This window comes from Fundulus heteroclitus, unplaced genomic scaffold (genome assembly GCF_011125445.2).
Source record: "Fundulus heteroclitus isolate FHET01 unplaced genomic scaffold, MU-UCD_Fhet_4.1 scaffold_28, whole genome shotgun sequence".
NCBI lineage: Eukaryota > Metazoa > Chordata > Actinopteri > Cyprinodontiformes > Fundulidae > Fundulus > Fundulus heteroclitus.
In genome coordinates, this window is record NW_023396689.1 from 4,914,756 (window position 1) to 4,937,348 (window position 22,593).

The 22,593-nt window shown below is 42.2% G+C and overlaps 1 long non-coding RNA gene across 1 annotated transcript; it reads left to right on the forward strand.

The window, feature by feature from the left end:
* Positions 1 to 408: 408 nt before the first annotated feature.
* LOC118559402 lies at positions 409 to 2,394 on the forward strand. The gene is made up of 3 exons (XR_004928837.1): positions 409 to 1,088; positions 1,230 to 1,563; positions 1,670 to 2,394. It is a non-coding gene; the product is annotated as an uncharacterized LOC118559402 (long non-coding RNA).
* Positions 2,395 to 22,593: the final 20,199 nt, after the last annotated feature.

Sequence of the window (22,593 nt, forward strand, 5' to 3'; positions counted from 1 at the left end):
ACATTTTTCCTTGCTAAAACACAAGTTGCAAAAGAACTCTGATCATATTCTCAAATGAAAGCTCATGTGATGCAAAATGCTTGCCACAGTCAGCAATATTTGAACAAAATGAACACACCTGGCGTCATTCATTACACACAACGACTCAAAATTGAAAACACCTGTTGCTAATGCTGTGACCACATGTATAAAAGCAAGTTCAGAGTGCACAGTTTGCTGAAGATTCCAAACAAACACAATGGATGTCAGGGGAAGAGGTAATTGCGTCCGAGGAGGGAGAAGAGCTGGCCAAGGAGGAAGAGGAGCAGGCCAAGGAGGAAGAGGAGCAGGCCAAGGAGGAAGAGGAGCAGGCCAAGGAGGAAGAGGAGCAGGCCATGGTGGAAGAGGAGCAGGCCAGGGAGGAAGAGGAGCAGGCCAAGGAGGAAGAGGAGCAGGCCATGGTGGAAGAGGAGCAGGCCAGGGAGGAAGAGGAGCAGGCCAACAAGGGAGAGAAGGTCCAGGAGGGAGAGCAAGACAACCTCGTACCATCATTACGGACGAGATGCGAGCAACAGTCATTGACCATGTCATTGTCCATGGCATGACAATGGCTGAAGCAGGACTAAGAGTCCGTCCAAACCTGAGTAGGTTCACCGTGGCCACCATTATCAGGGTATTCAGACAACACAACAGGTATTGTACTCTATTGCTTTCTTTGTCACAATACAATTTTACAAGCCTGTGAAAGTAGTCTATTACAGTAGTTTCAAATCAGTTGTTACTGTATTGTAAAACATGTCAATTGACGACACGTTTCTTTCTTTAGAGTTGAAAGAATGCCACATAGAGGTGGGCGGGTTGCCATATTTACAGCGGCACAAGAAACCCCCATTGTGGATATGGTTCATGAGAACAACCTCATCAGACTCCGGGAGATCAGAGACAAAGTCATTGACGATAATGTGAACTTTGAGGGCATTGATGATGTCAGCTTGGCCACAATAGACCGAGTTCTCCGGCGCCAAAAGATGCAGATGAAACAAGTCTATAGGGTTCCCTTTGAGCGAAACTCTGCACGACACAAAGACCTATGTTACGAGTATGTCCAAGTAAGTATACATCCATGTTCACAGTACAGTTAGTAAACATACTGTGTTGCTCAGTGGCCTACATTACTTCTGGACAATACAGTAATATGCTACCTGATTGACTGTTGTTCTGAACACCTGTGCACTTTTACATTTTCACAGAGGATATTACAGTTGGACGCGATGGCCAGACCTCATGAGTACCTCTTCCTGGATGAGGCTGGCTTCAACCTGCACAAACGAAGGCAAAGAGGCCGTAACATCATTGGCCAAAGAGCCATCACTGAGGTTCCTGGCCAACGGGGGGGGGGGGGGGAATATTACTCTTTGTGCGGCTATGGGTTTGGAGGGGCTTGTCCACCGGCAGGCTGTCCTTGGGTCTTACAACACCCAACTTCTCCTAACCTTCCTAGAGGAGCTAAAAGATATCCTCCTGGACCGCCAACAACACCATCCTGGGCCCGAACATCCCATTTATGTGATCATTTGGGACAATGTACGCTTGCACACAACAAACCAAATCAGTGAGTGGTTCACCACCAACAGTAACCACTTTTTAAACGTCTGTCTGCCACCCTACTCCCCTTTCCTGAACCCTATAGAGGAGTTCTTCTCATCGTGGAGATGGAAGGTTTATGACAGACAACCATACACTAGAGAAAACCTCCTAAGGGCAATGGAGCTGGCGTGTGTTGACATCCCAGTGGAGAACTTCCAAGGATGGATCCGCCATTCCAGGGCGTTTTTCCCATGTTGCCTGGCAAGAGACAATATAGCCTGTGATGTGGATGAGGTGATGTGGCCTGATGCAGCTCAGCGACATGATGCCGCACAGTGATTGTGGTGTAAATACTGTAAAATGAATTAAAAAAAACTTCACACCCTGATCATGTTTTCAAGAGTACTGTTGTGTGCAATAGATTCTGCTTTTGCAGTGAGTTGTGTTACAGTAGTGTACAGAATTTACTATAGATTTATACCCTTCATATGAAACTCACAAATCTAAATGCCCAATCCTCTGCAGAACTCTAAGAAGATCCAGAATTGTAAAGTTTTTAAAAATATGCATTGGCAGTAAAGAAACAAAGAACCTTCTCACAAATAGAGCATTGTGTTTTCAATTGTTTTGCTGTAGTGTGTAATGATGTGTATAGTGTTTACATTTTTGAAAGCTTCGAGATGCTCTTTGGGTGTGAAAGTTTTAGTTTTGAAGGGAGAATGTGTGGTTGTGTTTATGTAGCTTTAGAAAAGGGTGTTGTGTTTAGACATTGGAGAACATGAACGAAACGTTTGTGAAATGTGTTTTAGCATTTGAGAAAAACTGTAATATGGGGTAATTCAAATCAAGTAAGTACAATTCTTTTTTTAATTTGCATCTTTTTGATAAGAATGTTTAGTGCTTCTAGTTTTATGTGATGTTAGCTTCAAAACACTTTTCATTTTTGCCATTCTAGCTGGCCTTGTGTCAAGTGGAGCATTCCAATGGAACATGTCCCATCTTGCTTGTTTTCATGTTTTTCATTTCCAGCTGATGGATGTGCTACTGGTATAGACCAGTTCATTGTTATTGTTTTGATTCGGGGGTTTTTCGCGCATGCGCGCCGGACTGGTGGGCAAAAGGCGAACACAATGGTGGACGCAAACAAAGGAAACAACGAGTTCTCGACGTATTTTTGTTCTTTAGATAACGTATCACAAGATCGTTATGAGAGTAAGTCGATGGTTGATGGTATCAGATTGCCAGATCCATCTAGCAAAAGCCTGAAGGGATGGAGCGAGTCTGTGAAATGCTGGCCAAGTGTTCTCTACGGCGACATAAACAGCTACCTTATCAACACGGCAGGTCAGTACACACGAGAGAGCATGAAAGCCATGAAATCACTGGACGGCTACAACTATTTCATATCGAGACATGTTCAAACATGTTTGTGTAACATACGAAAGCGGAGTCGGACACAGACAGCGCATCAGCAAAGAGGAAGACCCACCATCGGTAGGTTTATAAAAAAAAAAACATTGTTCACAAAGGATTATTTTGGTGTTTTTGTCTTATTAATCCTTTTCACAGACTCATGCCAGAGGGTTTCCATACATTGTATATGTATGTATATTATGAAATGAACGTTTATGTCTTGACTTAAGTATATATCCTAATTTTTTTATTTATATAATTATTTAAGTAGAACAATAACCAGTGCAAAATTAAGTTGTATTTACCGGAGATGAAGTGTAGACTGCAAATTCTGTCGTGGTATGATGGCTCCCACAGTCGACTGGGATTGTCTGCCTGCATCCTTTTCATTGAAAATATCCATTTCCTTCTTCATCCTTCGGTAAACGAAAGAAACGTACATCCGATGATTTGGAATGCCTCTGTGTGCAACCGAAGCACAACAAGTCGTAGGCATTGTTTAGATTCCAAAAATTAACTAAAAGCACACTCTAATTCACCCGTTTTGTCATGCAGTAGACGAGAAAAGTACTGTTTTTGCCTACCAGCGGGACCCAGATGTAGGGCGTATGTAGCTCGTGACGTCACGCGTGAACTGGTCTATCGCCTCTGTGAATATTGTTCACATACTTGTTCCACTAGATCTACCCAGCTGAATTTTGTCAAGTCAAATGTGACAAGCATGTGAGAAGAAATTTAGCCCAGGAGACTAGCCATTGGAGATCAGATGTCTATCTCCATTGGGGCATAGCATTTAGACAAGAGGGTGTGGAAAGTCACACCCTCTTGCCAGCTGTGCAGCATACTGGCACAGCATAAACAGAGCTGGGGTGGTGCAGTCCACTTCAATGGCAATTAGAGGGAAAACCTCACAAGTGCTTGGGCATGGTTACAAGCTAGAGCTCCCTGCATTGCTAGTCTTACTAGACACCCATCCATCCTTTTTTGTCTTCTCCAGAAAGACAAATGGATTCAATAAGAACCATTTTATTTAACTATATATTCTTAATAATATCTTAATGATAAAAAAGACTTTTACAGAACTACCACAAGCTGATAGTACTACCTGAAAAAATATTCAAATGACATCTCACTTTATAAATCAATAGGTATTAAATACACACATAATAAAATATAAACTAGCCTACTAGCAGCAAGACTTTACCAGAGTATATCAAAAAATTGAGTGTCTAACAAATTTTATTCAAAACAGTCATACCTAAATATGAAAAGACTTCTGAGTATATGCTGGTGAAGATTCTCAGTCATCCAGGTCATGGTCATTCCAAAAAAGTAAAAAAAAAAAAAAAAAAAAAAAAACAACAACTGGACTTTCTTCCGAAGTTTGAAGATGTTTTGCTTCCTATCCAGAAAGATTTCTCAATTCAAAATGTCTGAAGTAGTGTGGAGTAGCAAGCTTTATAGTACTGCCCAACAAAGGCTTGAGAAAGCTTTCTGGATAGGAAGTGAAACATCTTCAAACTTCAGAAAAAAGTCCAGTTGTTTTTTGTTTTTTACAATTTTGGAACTACTGAATATACTTCATTATGTTAAGATAAAGAAACTTGATGTTTTGGTAGTAACGTCTGATGCAGGAAAACCATTTTATCAAATTGAGTGAGAATATTGATTTAAAACTTTAGGAGAGATTTATTAACCAAGTTGAATTATTGTACTCAGCACCACAAGCACCAGTCTATTCATGGGGTAAGATCATATCCTTTTTCAATGGGTCGAAGCACAAAGCAAAACAAGGATGTCCTTGATCTCCTTTATTTTTTGCACAAGTGACTGAACCCTTACCTGAGATGATCGGAAGCAGCAGCTTTGTTACCGGCATTTGAACTAAGACTTAACCCTACAGCTTCAGTGCCAATTATAATTACAATAACTAACAAATTTGTGGTTTTATCTATTGTGGCTTTACCTGTGAGAAGTCTGAATTGAAAAAAGAAAAAAAAAACAAGTGAGCAAAAGTCAATTTGCCTCCAATTTAAGCTTGTTTGCTGTCTAACTTACAGTAGTTTAGCACAATCTATTCCTTTTAGATTGTCTTTCAAGTCTGTATCTCATACATTTGACGATTTTGTACAAATTGATTCAGAGAGAGTCGTGAAGGAAATCTTCAGACTTACAAAAGGTATGACCTCTGCCTACAGTATATCATTGTTTGGAAGAGTTGATAATATCAAGATGAATGTCTTATCAAGATTCAAATACCTAATGCAGATTTTACCCAGTTTTATTTCAGCTTGTTTTTCATTATTTGTTTTTGTTTGTTTTTTTAACATCATTACATGGTTTAATTTTGTAAATTGCCGTATTTTTCAGACTATAAATTGCACTTTCTTCATAGTTTGGCCAATCCTGTGATTTATAGTCAGGTATGACTGATATATCAATTTAAAATGTTAAATCATACTGAACAACATGAACCAGGTAGTAAACATTACCGCCTAATAGCCACAAGAGGGACACTCTAAGCTTGTGGAAACTATATGCTGCTCCTGTACCACTTAAAAATTAATTAAAACTTAAATTATAAGCAACAAATGTATGGTGTTTTGCTGTTTCATTATGCATTCATGCAGTGGGGCATTGAGTGGTGCCCCGAAGGGCCCAGATCGCAACAGAACCCTGTTATTGGGCTGTCTGTGAAGCTAATACCAGCTAGCACTATCTTACAGGTCTATTTTCCGGGAGGTTTACAACTTCAATTCAATTCAATTTTATTTTATTTATGTAGCACCAATTCATGAAATATGTCATCTCAAGGCACTTTACAAAGTCAAATTCAATCATATTATACAGATTGGGTCAGATTATACGGATTGGTCAAAACATTCCTATATAAGGGAACCAGTTGATTGGATCAAAGTCCCGACAAGCAGCATTCACCCTGGAGAAGCGTAGAGTCACAGGGAGAGCCGTCTGCATTGTCCATGGCTTTGCAGCAATCCCTCAGACTGAGTAAGCATGAAGCGACAGTGGAAAGAAAAACCACCCATTAGCGCAAAGGAAAAACCTCTGGCAGAACCGGGCTCAGTATGAACGGTCAGGTGCCTCGACCGGCTGGGGGTTAGAGAAGACAGAGCAGAGACACAACAAGATAAACAAAAAAGCACAGAAGCAGACATTGATCCAGTAATCTGTTCTACATTAGATGGTAATAGTGGGTGATCTGTCTTCCCTGGATGATGTCACAGTTAACAGAACGTCAGACCAGGTGTACCTACTATGAAGAAAAAAGAGAACAAAAAGTTAAAAGCTGAAATGACAACAGTCATTTCAATGTAATGCAATGCAAAACTGGAGAACAGTAGACTGGAGAACAGTAGAAATCAGTAGAGTGAGAAAAATAGGCCCTGATGTCCTCCAGTAGCCCAAGCCTATAGCAGCATCTCTATAGAGGTATAGCCAGGGCTCTCAACTCTCACGCATTGACCGTGTGACACACGCATTTCACTGACTTCACACGCTCACACGCAACACATGACATTTCACAATCAAACATGGAATTTCTCACGCATAAAAATCACAAAGCCTGTCTTGGGCTGCGGACGACAAAACTCCGCCTTCTGCTGAGCTGTTTCGGCTTCTTTCATAGCTTGTGGCCATCAGTAATTCCTGCTGCAGTTCTTTTTAACAGAGCAGCAGGAAGAGTGATCAGAGTTATGAATAATTTTAGTCTTAACAGTGGTGAAAGTAAGCCGGTAAGGTCCTGTACCGCGTACACAGGAGGGGAGGGGGCGGGGGGGGGGGGGAGCTGCTGCCAGATGACCGGTTCATTCAGAACCAGTCATGGCTGCACGCTGGATAATAAAACAGTTCTGCTAACCAGATGCAGTTTAAAAAGCCAATTAGTCTGTTTATAATTTTCGTTTTTATTAATTCTGCATTTTTTAACTACATGCACCGTATTTCTGTGCCTCCGCGCTTGCTCCTCTCCCCCCTCCTTTCCCTCGGAGCAGGTGCTTTTATCACCGTTCACTATTCAAAACGTGAATGACTACGTTTAATGTTCTCACATCGGTAGCAACGTGTGCCAGTTAAAGTCAATAGGAGAGTTAGTAGCTGTATTTCATGCTATTTTTCTTTAACAACATAGATTCAGTGGCGCTTTGGTGGGCGTGCTGCCTTGCGCTTTAATTCAGGTGCGCACTTTTAAGGGTCATTTTAAAGAACTTGTAAGATCAGGGGCTTCATCTCAGACCTGTCAGTACCCCTATTCCCTTTGTAGGAGCCCTTTACAGTAATTATGCATTTTCCCCACTGTTTATCCGTCGCACGCAGCGCACGGGGGTAAAATCCGCCCACCTCACCGCCCAGAGCGCACTGACGAGAGCAATAGAGATTTGTCTGATCAGCGCGGCGACTGACTGAGAAACCTGTCGCTGTGAAAGGTGATGAGAATGTTATAAACTGTAACAGTCTAAAAGTGCATTGAGCTGAAAAGGGGGAGACATCAGCAGCTGGATCGTGCGTAAAGACGCAGTGGGAACCTCTGTGTGCTTCAGTGTTGCTGCTGAGGGGAAAATGTTGACCATAAAGGCTTGATGAAACTCAGCCTGAATCACCAATCAGGTTATAGATTTACAATGATAAACAACCCATAGATGAATGTGTAACAGTGTAATAATTCGGTCAATAACTTAAAACTACTTAATTTTATTCAGTATTATTTGAGCAATTGTGTATTTTTTTATGTCTTAATCCATTAACTGAACAATAAAGTATTAATACGTCTCTTTCTCTTTTTAACAAAAGTAATACATGTCTACTTCATCTCAGTTTTATCCCACCAGACAATGGAGTTGACTCCACCGGCTCTTCCAGGGTCTGGTTAGCCCCGCCCCCAAACAAGCCCCGCCCCCAAATTAGCATAATCTCACTCTTAACTTTTGATAAAGGTTGAGAGGCCTGGGTATAGCTCAGGGTAACACGAGCCACTCTAACTATAAGCTTTGTCAAAAAGGAAAGTTTTAAGATTAGTCTTAAAAGTAGACAGGGTGTCTGCCTCACGGACCAAAACTGGGAGTTGGTTCCACAGGAGAGGAGCCTGATAGCTAAAGGATAAGCCTCCCATTCTACTTTTAGAGACTCTAGGAACCACCAGCAGACCTGCAGTCTGAGAGCGAAGTGCTCTGTTTGGAACATACGGGGTAATCAGATCTCCGATATATGATGGAGCTTGATTATTAAGGGCTTTATATGTTAGAAGAAGAATTTTTAATCCTATTCTTGAGTTAACAGGAAGCTAATGAAGGGAAGCTAAAATTGGAGAAATGTGATCCCCCTTGTTGATTTTCATCAGAACTCTTGCTGCAGAGAGAATGTCACATGTTCCTACTGGCTCTTTAAAGTAATTTACCAAAGTTTGGTCACCTATTGCATCTATTTTAGGACATGGGTGGTTAAGGATAATGTGTATCAAATATATAGAAATGTCATTTATGATTTTCATTGAAATTATTTATTGTAATTGCTGTTAAACTGAAATAAAATTCAGTTTGATATATTTGTTGGGATGTTTATTTGTTTGTATATATGTGTGTTTCTGATTTTGTTGTTAGTAAAATTATATATGGAAGAGAGTGAGAAAGTGAGCATAAAGCTAGCCAAAACTCTGAAAGGGATGCATTGGGTGGGAAGCAAGCCTACTCCCAATCAGACATGATTGGGAGTTCAGTCATGTCAAAGTTTCCTGCAAGTCAGGTTAGCGAGGTGATGTGCAAAACGATTATGGGAATGAAACTGTGGGGCCATTAAATAGCCACAGTGGAGGGAGGGACTGCTCTGAACTGCACAGGCTTATTAACCTTGACAGATGTTTTAGATTAACATCTTTAGGTTAATATTATAAGAGCACAATCCCTATATTCATGTATTGTACCAAGTGTACCAACCAAGAGGCAACTGAATGCTGGCTGATCTTGTTTAGTACTGGCCTTGGGAAGAGGCCAGTACTAAACAAGAGTTGACTGCAATTAGTGGCAAACAGTGGAGCAGATCTAGAGCAGAGTGGTGGCTGGAGGGAGACTGAGGTGATTGGATGATGGCTTAGAGGTGAAGGCTGATTAAGAAAAGTCCAAAGCAAAACAAACAAAAACCTAGATCATGACACATAAGGGGTTAAAGTGGTTCGCACTTGACTATGAACACAGACGTTTATTTTGGAAATGGATTTTGGACATGAATTCTTCACATCACTAACAAAATAGTATTTTTAAATGGAATATGGTATGACGTCACCCATCATCTCCCTGTTTTGTTCTCGAATCTCTTATTTACAAGCTGGGTTGGCCACACATGCATGTATGTCCATGTGAACAGCTGCCACTCAGGGCTTAGCTCCTCCCTGCCCATAAAATGCCACCATCAGAACAGTGTAGCAAATGAGCAAATTGATGGAGAGAAACATTCACCTGAAGACGATCAGGACCCATTATTACCACAAAAACAAAACAACGTTCTTTGGCTAAGACGTGGTCAGACAAGCAAAGAGACAAAATGAGATTTAACATTGGCCTCCAAGATGGAGAGCATTTCAAGAGCAGAAGCAGCTCCAGCTCCTGCCTGACCACACATCTCTGATATTGTTCTGCTGGAGCTTGATCTCCAGGTTCTTCCTGCACATCTTCTTGCTGTCTCTTATCTTGACGTTGAGTTTCTTCTGTGTACTCCTCAGTAATTATCTGTCTCCCTTCCTGAAGGCTCTTTTTGTCATTCAGCAGTTCCTTCAGGTCAGTGGTGATCCAGGGTTTGTTGTTGGGGAATCACCTCACTGTTTTGGTGGAGATAAGTTTTATATAGTCAGTCACACACTCAGTCATGGCATTGATGTCCCCTTCATGTGACTGGAACAGCACATTCTGTGCAGTCTGTTGCCTCAAAACAATCCATAAGGTCTTCTTCAGCTTCTTGTGACCATTTTCTCACAGTTCTCTTTACTGCAGGTTGCCTCTGAAAAAGAGGCATGGATTCTGAGCAGAGAAGAAACAGACAGTGATTTTATTTGCCAAGAGGAGGTGTTACTTTAGAGATGTAAGAGTATTTAACATTTGTATAAAAGAAGTCCATAGTTGTTTTTCTCTAGTAGGACAGGTGACAAACCTTTGAAAAGTTGGATGTGTAGCGGAAAGTGAGGCATTATTAAAATCATCAGATATTGCCACAAACAGATTTTCTGTAGCTTATCCATGACTAAGCTGATAACATCACATGGCAGTGACATGCAGTCAGGGGAGGCAAGTGAGGCCAGGCCTCACTTGTCATCATGGAAAGAAAGAAAATATATAACATAATATAAAATTTGATTCACTTAGTCATTTGTAATAAGTATTTTTTATGTAATTTCCTCCTTTTTGATCATATTTTGTTTCGCTATTTTCCATGTAAATCATTGGTGGCGCTTGATAGCGAAGCCGGTGAGGCCGCAGCGAGCTTGGCCTCCCCTGGGATTGCGCAATCTCATGGTAACTGCGCTGGCTTCCATTCTGTGAATGCATCTTCCTGTCTCTAGATCATAAATTCAGTTGTTCAAACAGTTATGAACTGATTTGCACAATTTAATGTATGTGGATTACAAATTGTGTTTTGGTCATCATACTGTGTGCAGGTAACATGTTTTCGTGTGCTTCTGGCCGATCATAACCGGCAAAGAACAGGTTGTAGGTGAGGCCGGCAGTTCCTTGGCCTCTAGGCAGGGGCGCTCAAGGGGCACAGCTCCTGATCCTAAAACTGTAGAGTGACAGCCAGTTATGGATGTATTATTAGCGAGTTATGCTAAACAAGTAAAGCACTAAAAAGACTCTAAACATACAGCCGGAACAGGACTGATCAAGGAAGGCTTTCCTCCCTGGCAGTGAGCTCCACTGAGACTGAGAGACTTTTAAAACTGAAGAAGATAAAGAGAACTTTTACCGCAAAATGACAGATATTTTTGTGCAGAAAGAGCGCTGCACTGACTTAATTTATAAGTAGAGGTAAGACAGTGATAATTATTCATGTTTTGTTTTTGTAATGAAATGTGCGTAATGTGGGTTATAGTTTTTAAATGTGTTACAAATGCGGAAATCCATCATAACTCATAAACTGTTACCAATCAAATGACAAATAATTTAGTTTTATTTTTTTCCATCAAAGAATTAATATTTTTCCATGTCTCTTGGTGAATTTATTTGGCTCAATCAGTCTCATTCACCACTTTGCAATGAGTCTACTCTGTAGAGTGTATATATTTGTAAATCTGACTCTGATGACGTCAGTGCCTCACCAGCTATGAACCCTACCGCACGTCACTGTCACATGCAGTGTTGGCAACAGCAGTTGGTGAAACGTAGGCTGTTGCTACAATAATACTGGTGAACTCTTTGGGTAAATATTATGGACAAAAACTCACTGCTAACACGTCACATTTTAATATCCAGGCTCCAGACACAAAACGTCACAGTAACACCCCTTTTTTATAGCCATTGTCTCCTCTGCACCACTCTACTCACCATGCCCATCTCTGCTCCACTGTACTCCTGTTGGTTTGCCACAGACCTGGTAAGGCCAGAGGTTTTGGTAAACGCCTCCTGGGGGTGGCTTTGATCCGATATGTTGCTGGAGTCTCTGAAAACCTCAAGAGGATTTTCTCCAAATACAAAATCCCAGAATATTTCAAACCAAATAGGACCCTCAGACAGAGGCTGGTGCATCCTATGGACAAAACCCCCAAACCTCAGATGAGCGGAGTTGTGTATGCAGTTCAGTGCAGTGAGGAATGTTCTGATATTTATATTGGATAAACCAAACAACCTCTCCACAGACACATGGCTCAACACAGGAGAGCTACCTCCTCAGGACAAGACTCTGCTGTCCACTTACACCTTAAGGACAAAGGACACTCTTTTCAGGACCAAAATGTTCACATTTTGGACAAAGAAGACAGATGGTTTGAAAGGGGCATGAAGGAAGCCATTTACGTTAAGAGAGAGAAAAAAACTCAAACAGAGGAGGAGGACTTCAGTTTCAACTCTCAAAAACTTACATCACAGCAATAGGGTTGATTCCTGCCAATTATCACCTCAATCCTCACCTCCATGCAGATGATCAAAACATCGCTCCTGTAAACCAGGCCAAGGATGACCCTAACGACTCCACGTTACTAAGGGGTGGACCTGTTTCGATTCAATTTGCATGTTATCTTTGTTGGGCAATAATATAAAGCTTGGAACTCCACACTACTCCAGACAAACTTAGGAAAAGTTCAGTTTTTTAACTTTTTTGGAATGAGAATGATTTAGGTTGATTTTACAGCAAATGATCTTACATATAGTTCCTTTAAGGATATCCAGTAACCTAGTTATTTAGAGAGAGAGAGAGAGAGAGAGAGAGAGAAAGAGAGAGAGATCCGGTCAAGTAAATAAATAAATAAATCTTACCTGACATTGTTAGAAGATCCACAGTAGCTCTTTTTAATCACTTTAACAAGTAGTAGCTTGGTAAACCTATGACTAGCTAATTCTCTCTCAGATGCCTTTAACATATTTTGTATAAGCCACTAGCGCCTTAAGCCCATAATTATTCATATCCATTGCGGATTTAGTTCTAAAGTATTCTCTTGATTTCACCAACATCTTCTGACTGATGTGATCCTGCCAGAACCCAGTCTTGAGTCTGATAGTGACTCATTGGAGGGAGCTAATGATTAGGGTGATGGCAAAAGGGCTTACCACCTCAAAGACGTGGAGCTCATTACTAAAGATAATCACCAACATAGCAGTGGTGGCTTGCAAAAAGTTGTTCAAATATAAGAAGGGTTTTGATTGCTGTATTGCCAATAAAGATTTTGTTTTTTTTATTTCGGTTTCTGTTCAAGGGTACATGACTGAAGTAATTAAATACAATCAAATCTATAAATAAAAATTTATGATGAGAAGGAACAGGATGAAAAAAGAGAACAGTAAAATTGTCAGTGGAATGAGGTCAGAAAGATGGAGTGAGAGAGAACCAGATACATGAAGGCAGAAAGAAAAAAATGACACGGAGGGAGCTGGAGGATGACTAGACAGCAATGAATAGCAGCAGAAAGAAGAAATGGCCAGGTGAGGAGGGAGAGGATGGATGGGGAAAAGGCAGAAGAAGAGGAATGACAGACGGTGGAAGTAGTGTGTGTGTGTCTGTGTGTGTGGGGTGGGGTGGGGGGGTTGTTTGGTGGCAGGAAAGGGACATGGGTGAGGAGGGAGCCAAGGAGCCCACGGCGATGAGAACATTATGGCTGGATAATGAAGAGGTTCCACGCTGTCAGCCAACACCATTCACCCTGCATGGCTCTGACCCCAAAGTGTCAACAAGCTAAACGACCGAGCAGCAGCGCATTACCACATGTACGCACACATACACACACTCACACAAGGCTACACACACACACACATGCAGACAAGGAGATCACACTGAAATGCAATTGTTTGTCTGATGCACACGATACATTGAATGATTGGTAAAAAGACAAAGCACAGAGACATGTGAATAACGTAGTAGCAACTGTTTATACAGGACTATAATGTGTTCCATAGAAGTGTGTGTGGGCCGTATAGTCAGCGAAACCTAACAATCAAAACAGACACAGCTTCAGTCATCACACACCCAGCAGTTTGGTAAGTGTGGATTCAGGGTTCTAATGCTTGCACAGTAAATATCATATTCTTTATTGGTATTCAGAACAGTGAAATTCAATAAATTGAGTCAACAAAGGTTGTTTCATAAAGCTAATCTCTGCTCACACATCACATCACAACAAACCACAGTCAGTGCGAGAAAAGCGACTTTAGACTAACTGAAAGCTGCCTTCAATAGTCTATTCACCGTCTGTGTTCCTCTATCTCTTTTTGTCTCCCCCAGCCCCCACCCCTAGTCTCTTTCTGTATCTCTCTACCCTCCGAACCCGTCACTTTATCACACGTTTGCACAGAGGCGAAGCATTTCCTCTTTATTCCTTTTCTCTGCTGCTCTATCTTCGTCACTTTTTGTTGGATTCTGTCGTTTTTTTTCTGGCTGTCTGATGCAAAGCCCTATCTGGGCACCAAAATACACTCTCTCTGTCTCTTTCTCTCTTTTTAACCCTCTCTCTCCTTCTGTTTCAACTCAGACTCCACACTACTGTTACCATGACAGGACAGAGTGCTGTTAAGTACTTCCCTGCAGTCAGATGGAGTAGACATATAATGACAGACAACTGCCGCCCGCCACTACAAGTTCTCAGATGGTTTCATATTTTGATAATGTCAGCAGGACAGATAAGATGGTAAATACTTTGTCTCTTCATTTTAAAGACAGGAGTTGCATCAGAACCAAATTTGGAATCCCCAGGGGTGTGGACTTTGAGTTGATAACTTGACTCAAGGCAAACATGAGTCACATATTTGATTTGGGACTTGACTTGGTTATATTGAAAAAGGCTTGTGATTAAACTTTGACTTGAATATTAATGAGTTGGACTTGGGCATTATTGCTTGAAATTACTTAATGCTCTTGTTAAAGGAGCAATAAGCAAAATGTCATTATTTTAGATCAAAAAACTAAAAGTAGGTATAAGAAGAAGTAAATGTAATATTTCAAATGGAGTATGGTCTGATGTCACACCGCATATCTCTATGTTGTTCTCAAGTCTCTTGTTTACACAGTCGCATGTGCATGTACCAGCGTGTGCATACATGTATGTGAACAGCTGCCACTCAGGGCTTAAGCCTGCTTTATGCTTGACGCATCCGCAAGGTACTCACCTGGGAAAATTTCTAACTACGCAGATAGTCCTGCATGGAAAACACGGCGGAAAACACCAATCGTTCCTTCTGACCGGAGGTTCGTAAATATAGACAATGTTATGATTCGGCAAAAAAAAAAAAATCCCGTGATCAACCAATTGTTAACTCCTGGACAGAAATCGTTGTCATTCTTGGAAGAAGGTAAGACGCTTAAATATTGGAAACAACTATGGTTTCTACTTCTACGTGTTAAGGAGTGAAGTACACTTGGCATAGGAAGAGCCGCACGGAGGATAAATGCTGCAGACGTGTCCATGCATCTCATTTCAGTGCATAACGTACATGCATCAAGCATAAAGCAACCTTTAGCCCCTCCCTGCCCTAAAATGCCAACATCAGAGCAGCAGAGCACTGGAGCAACATGGCGCAGAGCAACCCCAGCAAATCAAAATGTTCTCTTGCTAACAGCATTATGAAGTTACGAGTTACTTTCTTCTGTACTAGAAATGTTCCCCTGAAAAGTGATGTGGTTTTGCTGTGTTTTTATCCTTTACAAATGTGCATATAGGAGGTGACACGTGAAAAGGGAAATGAGGGGCTGGGTGGCAGCAATAGTGGAGGTGAAGAGGGCCGGCTGGTCATACATCTTGTTTTGGTCTACAGACAGTGCTCAAGCACCAACTAGTGGTGAAATATTGTTTTTTTGCTCCTTTAAAGTAAAATTCCATTCTCCCCTTGTCATGTCCCTTATATGGGAAATCTTTGACCAATCTGGTATAATCTTACCCAGTCTGTATAATATGATTGAATTTGACTTTGTAAAGTGCCTTGAGATGACATGTTTCATGAATTGGCACTATATAAATAAAATTTAATTGAACTGAATTGAATGTATGGCTTTATTGCAAGCAGAATGGTGCTCTGGCTGCCATAGTAATGCCAAACATATTTGTTTTACTGGTGAAGGCTATATACTTATAAATCCCCCCATGATGCCAAACACTTGATGACTCTTTACAAGCACTGATGCCAAATATGACAAGGGGAGAGGGAAAGAAGGATAACTTGGACAGAGTAAGAGAAAAAAGAAAAAAGACACAAACAAAACATACAAACAAAAAATACAAAACCCAATAACCACCTGCCAGAAGAAATCCTCTTAAAGCCCCATTGTGTAAGATTTTCACACTGGCGCTCCATCTAGTGGTGAGCTTTATTAATTACAAAATACTTCGCCATAATACATTCACATTAGTGGAGGGCAGCCCCAACAGCATGGGCGGGCATTGCCGTGCCTGCCTGCTGAGCCAGCCGTGCCCGCCCTGGACTGGAAGCTGTCTTTTTTTTAACCTTGGAGTGGCCATCGGCCATCGTTCTATTAATACTATCTTCGATGTGTCAATCATACAATTCAACCAATCAAATCAACAACGGAAGGCAACATGCTAGCCAATTACAACAGGAGATGGGCGGGTTGCTGGGTCAGACATTCATAGCCTTCAGCGACGCCACGGCAGGTCGACTGTGGTCACCGTCGGTGTCAGTAGTGCGGGATGGATATCAGCTCTTATTACCAAACAATTACAAGAAGTGACTACGAAGCTAAGGAGAGCGAGCTGGAAGCAGCACTATAGATTTCTGTTTGAAACATCAGCTTGAAGTCAACTCTGGAGTAAACATTCATGCTAGGAGGGTTAGCTAGGACAGCTAAAAGCACCAGGAGCAGAACCAAGCAGTAAGACTGCCAAACTGAAGAAACTTGGGTTATTTGCACCTGCAAATCCCTTCTACCTAGAAGGGAACTCTGCTTTGTTTTGACCGTTGTGCTACCTAGCAGCTGTAATTACAGAACCTCTTCTAGTATGAATTTTTACTTCAGTCAGTGTTCAGCCTGACACCAGTGCTTACATTTATCAGTGTGTAGCTTATGCTTGGCTTTAGAGTCAAGACACAGCACTGTGTTTTGACTCAGTGAGATTGGCGTATTTCACTGTTAGTTTCAAGCCCAAACCAGCATAAAACCTGCCAAACTTAAAAGAAAAAAACATCCCAAATCTCAAACTCTCTCATGTTAAAGGCATAGGACTTTTAAACACATAAGACCGTGACATTAGCACGGAACTGTGCTGAAGCAAATAAAAAAAACTTTGTCCATATGGGCTCCACACAAAATTTACAATCAGAAAACCAAATAACACACAAGATCACTTTAACAATCATGATATATCAATCGGAAAAAAAAAACTTCATCAATAGCTTCCCAACATGAGTTGTAAATCTACCTTAATATAGACTTAATTTCTTTCACAGCCATGAAATATTTTTAAGTTGATCAGTAGAACTCAACCCCTCTTGGGGCGTCTACATTGACCAATACAATTTCATAGTGACACTTGATTAACCATTATTCTTTTCTTGTTTTATTATAACAATCAATATTATTCATTATAACAATTTTACATTGATGATGTAAGATTCGACAGATTTTACTCATTTAAAAAATAAATCGACCAGTAAAATTAGTTCAAGGAGATGGCATTTTATAAAAATAGTTTTAGTTTTCTTCCAGACATAGACAACTGTTGATATATTTTGTTTGTAAATCTTTCTAAAACCCCAACAAATGTTGCGAAAAGCTTCCCAAATTTTTACATCCTGCCCATAAGCTAGTTTTGTTCCAGCTCAATGTGTTCAAAAAATGCCTAATTGGGTGGAAACCTGCCTAATTTGGCAACACTGACTACACTATTGATTTTTGTTTGTTCGTTTTTTTAGATTGTATTGAGACTTTCTTTCTCAACACTGTAGTAATAGTCACAGAGCCACTGTTCAGCCTGAAGCATATAAATTTTTTTGAAAAAGTTTGCCCCCCTTGTAATTTGTTTCTGCTGCCGGGTCTGGTGGAGGTGAAGGGATCAAGACTCTCGTGGCTTTGGCGGACACATGGGGAAATTCGGTCTCAACACTCAACCAGAATCGCGTGACCGGCTTTTTCACCAGTCTCTGTTTTAAGTCTTGGATGCTCAGTTCATCACGGACTGTGGGTGGGAAAGAGAAGGTTTCCCAGTGGCGCCTCTCCAAAATACTCTCCGAACTGATCACGCAGCCTGTTCAGATGCGCGCTGATGACCGGTTTCACAGAGTTGAGCGGCAGTGCTGTCTTACATTTCTTCGCGCCTCCCCTGAGACTCTTTGGCGCCCCCCAGGGGAGGCGCGCCTCACCTATTGAAAATCACCGGTTTAGATGTTTTGTGACATGTAATAGAAGGTTTTAAGCAGGGACCTGCTAACTCCAAAGGACCTCAGCGTCCTGAGGAGGTGGAGGCGGCTCTGGCCCTCCTTGTACAGGGCGTCGGTGGTATGAGTCCAGTCCAGTTTATTATTGACGTGAACACCCAGGTATTTGAAACTCTCCACAGTTTCTATGTCCTGCCCTTGGATGTTCACGGGGAATGAGGTAGGTGTCTTCTCCTGAAGTCGATCACCATCTCCTTGGTCTTACTGATGTTTAAACACAGGTGGTTATTCTCACACCCTTTCCACAAAGTTCATGATGACCGACCGGTACTCCAGCTCGTTCCCCTCAGACACACAGCCCACAATGGCCGATTCATCGGAGAACATCTGGAGGTGGCAGCTGTCCGTGTTGTAGGTGAAGTCCGAGGTGTAGAGGGTGAAGAGAAACAGAGACAGGACAGTGCCCTGGGGGCCCCGGTACTGCAGACTGCCACATCTGACTGACGTGCCGTGCAGCCGCATATACTGAGGATGGTCAGTGATGTAGTTGATGGTCCAGTCAGCAAGATGTTTTTCCACTCCAGCGTCCTCCAGCTTCCCCCTCAGCAGCACTGGTCTGATGGTGTTGAAAGCGCTGGGGAAATCAAAGAACTTGACTCTCACAGCGCTCCCCGTAGTCTCCAGGTGGGTGAGCGCCCGCTGCAGCAGGTAGATGATGGGTCCAGGATGGGCTCACCACAGTGCGTAGGTGTGCAAGGATGAGGCGCTCCATGGTCTTTATCAGATGGGAGATCAGGGTGACTGGTCTAAAATGGGCCGGTTCCCTGGCATGCGGCGTTTTGGGAACCGATACCACAGGAGGTCTTCCACAGGGTGGGGACCACCCCCAGGCTGAAGCTGAGGCTGAGGTTGTAGATGTAGCTGAGGACCTCACAGAGCACAGGTCCTCAGCAGCCATGGGGGGATGTCGTCCAGTCCTGAGGCTTTCCTCTGTTTCAGCCTGTTTAGCTGCCCTCTCACCTGCATTGAAGTAACCGTGAGGGGGGAGGAAGACGAGGGTAGGCTCTGAGGAGGGTGGATGTAGGGGGGGGGGGTGGCGTTGGGTGGCATCTCTGTGGTGAGTGCTGAAGGTGTGGATGGGTCGGGGGTTGGTGAGAGTGGTGGCGGGGGGAGGGTAGTTCTCTTTGGGCCTGGGGGTTGGAGATGTGTGGAGAGTTGAGGGCAGGGAGGGGACCACGGTTGGGGGAGTCAAACCGGGTGAAAGAACCTTTTTAACTCATCCGCAAACTTTGTGTCTGCAGCCCTGTTGGTCCTCTGCCCAAAGCCGGAGATGTTCTTGAGACCTCTCCACACATCTCTGACGTTGTTTTGCGCCAGCTGCTCCTCCATCTTCCTCCCATAGTCTTTCTTTGCCGCCCTGATCCTCCATTGGAGCTCCCGTTGAACTCAATGCTGCTCCTCTCTGTCCCCTGAGTTGAAAGCCCTCTTCTTCTGGTTCAGGAGGACTTTCAGCTCAGGGGTCACCCAGGGGGGGTTGTTTGGAAAGCACTGTAGCAGTCGTGTAGGCACAATGCTCTCCACACAGAAGGTCATGTAGTCAGTGATACATTCAGGCAGGCCGTTGATGTCATCACCATGAGAGATTTGGAACATGCTCCATTCTGTGGTTCTGAAACAATCCCTCAGTCTCTCAGTGGCCTCCTGTGACCAAACTTTCACTGACCTGACCTAGAATCTGAATCAGACTTCATTTTATTTATTTACATGTCTGCCAGACTGTTTGTGTGTTTTCTCCCCTTCCTCTTTGAATTTCCTGTCTCTTCACAGGTGCAGATGTGTGCCAATTTGCCCTGATTGGCTTGTGGGCTTGAGGGAACCAATCATCACTCAAGACAGCTGCTCACCTATATGTTTTGAGCCTCTTTGTTAGATTAGAATAGCAGGGTGTTCTTTCCCTTTATTTTTTTATCTTATTTTAGATGACAGTTAGGCTCTGTTTCGTTTTATTCATTTGTTTGATTTGGCACAACCTTACTGCGCCTTTCTCCCCCGCAGGTTGTTCAACCTTTTGGGATCTAAAATAAAACCTATTGTGTCACATTTACAGGGTCTCTCACATCTTATTGTGGTTTTCCTGTGTTTTCTCCCTCCTTCAACTGGGTGTCTGTAACAGGAAGGGACCTGTAAGGTGTGCTTGTTCAAATTTTCAGGCTAAGTCCATGGTTTTCTCAGGCTTCCGTACTGCATCTTTAAACAAGCACCTTGTTAGGAGTTTTCATGAATAGTGTTTCAGGGATTGCTTGCAAATCCAATCAGTTTTGCAGTTCAAACTTGAAGAATGCTGAACCTACAAGTGGATAAGTTATTAGTTGTTTATTACCCCATCCCATAGTGTACTACAAAAATGGCTGAACGGGGGAAGGTGAAATACTTCACCCCAAGTGCCTCCTTTGGCTTTAAAGAGACAGCAACAAAATTAGTTGCTCTCAGATACACCTAAGAATGGGGGTAAAAAGGGAGAACATGGGGTAAATTAATGAGAACTTCAAACCAAAGCATTGCAGTTCAACTTTGTAGAGGCGACCACTGAATGATTTCAATGTGGAAAGGAAAACTGCATGTATGTGTTTAATGATAGAAATAAAACAATTTTCAGTTTATAAAAGTTTACTAAACAAGCAGCTAGTCATAATCAAAGCAAATATTAAGGAGCAAAAAACAAAGTTGTATCTTGAAATATAAGGTAGAGCTGTAATTAAAAATTTGTCTGTCAGTTTTAAGATGTCAAAAAGCCTTGGTTTGGACTACAGTCCTCAGATCTCAAAAGAGTATTAACATACCGGTAATTCAATTCTAGTCCTAAAGGACAGTAGAAGGCTTAGGCTATTGAGAGATTTTCCAAACTTTGAACATCTCACAGCTCAGGTGGGGGTGATCTGTACCCAGAACAACTATTAGTAGTGCACTGTACAAATGCAGTCTTTATGGAAGAGTGGCAAGAAGAAAGCCAAAAGAAAACCATGACAAGTGTTAAATGGCTTGTACTTGTATAGCACTTTTACCTAGTCTGACAACCTCAAAAGCACCCATTCACACCCTGATGGTGGTGAGCTATGTTAGTAGCCACAGCTGGGGCAGACTGACAGACACAAGGCTACCATACAATAACACCACCGGACCCTCTGACCACCGCCAGCAGGCGGGTGAAGTATCTTGCCAAAGTACACAATAACTGAGACAGTGAGAGCGGGGGATCAAACTGGAAACCCGCCAATTGCAGGACGAACTCCCTAACCGCAGCACCACTGTCGCCCCAGAGAAAAGGAGGAATGTGGGGGTAAATTAACGAGGAATTCAGACAAAAGCATTGCAGTTCAATTTTATAAAGACCACAACTGAATGATTCCAATGTGAAAAGTAAGACATGAAAAGCATCTTATGTTGCCTTTAATACTGTGTGTCCTGAACACATCCGAATCATAAACGCAATAAATGCCAACTCTGGGTTGGGATAAAGCCATGTAGGGAGGGTTTGCTAACCTGCTGCCGCCCTATTGCTCGGTCCAGTGTCATTGCTGGCCTGGCTGACTGTAATTACAACGACCTTGGCCCCTCCTAAAATGGTTGGTTAATTTTGTGCACAAACCTTCTCTACTACATTTCTTTTTTGACATGATCATTTGAAATGTACTGATGTTATACAAACAAGTGTTTCCACACTTGTGTTAACATTCTGTCCTTCTCAGTTTCTAGCAAAAATCAGGACACAGGCGAAGTCGTTGTCAGGTGCTACAGGTCCATGAGGAAGGCTGAGAAACCTCAAAACTACAGTTTTAAGTTTGCTACTTCAATTCAATTCAATTCAATTCAATTTTATTTATATAGCGCCAAATCATGAAACATGTCATCTCAAGGCACTTTACAAAGTCAAGTTCAATCATATTATACAGATTGGGTCAGATTATACAGATTGGTCAAAAATGTCCTATATAAGGAAACCAGTTGATTGCATTAAAGTCCCGACAAGCAGCAGTCACTCCTGGGGAACCGTAGAGCCACAGGGAGAGTCGTCTGCATTGTACATGGCTTTGCTGCAATCCCTCATACTGAGCAAGCATGAAGCGACAGTGGGAAGAAAAACCACCCATTAACGGGAAGGAAAAACCTCCGGCAGAACCGGGCTCAGTATGAACGGTCATCTGCCTCGACCGACTGGGGTTACAGAAGAATACTGTTACTTCAATAACCGGACGTTCCTAATGTCAATGGGATTTAGCTAATGTGATAATTCATTCTTAAATAAATTTAAAATGGAATTGCCTATAACTGGCATATAAGTTTACAGGTGAGTTTGGTCTTGCTCATCCCCATTGTGTCATGATCTCGGCACTGATGCCTGGTGCTAAAACTCGGAGCCCGTTCCTACTCCATTTTACCACGGCCCATCTCACTCATCCGGTTTGATGATTTGGCAGCAAGAGAAGAGACAAATAATCAGAGGCCAAAACACTTAAAACATACATATATTTATTACAATTTGGAATTCCAAGTTGGGAGACTCACTTACAAGTTTTATCAACGACGCGGA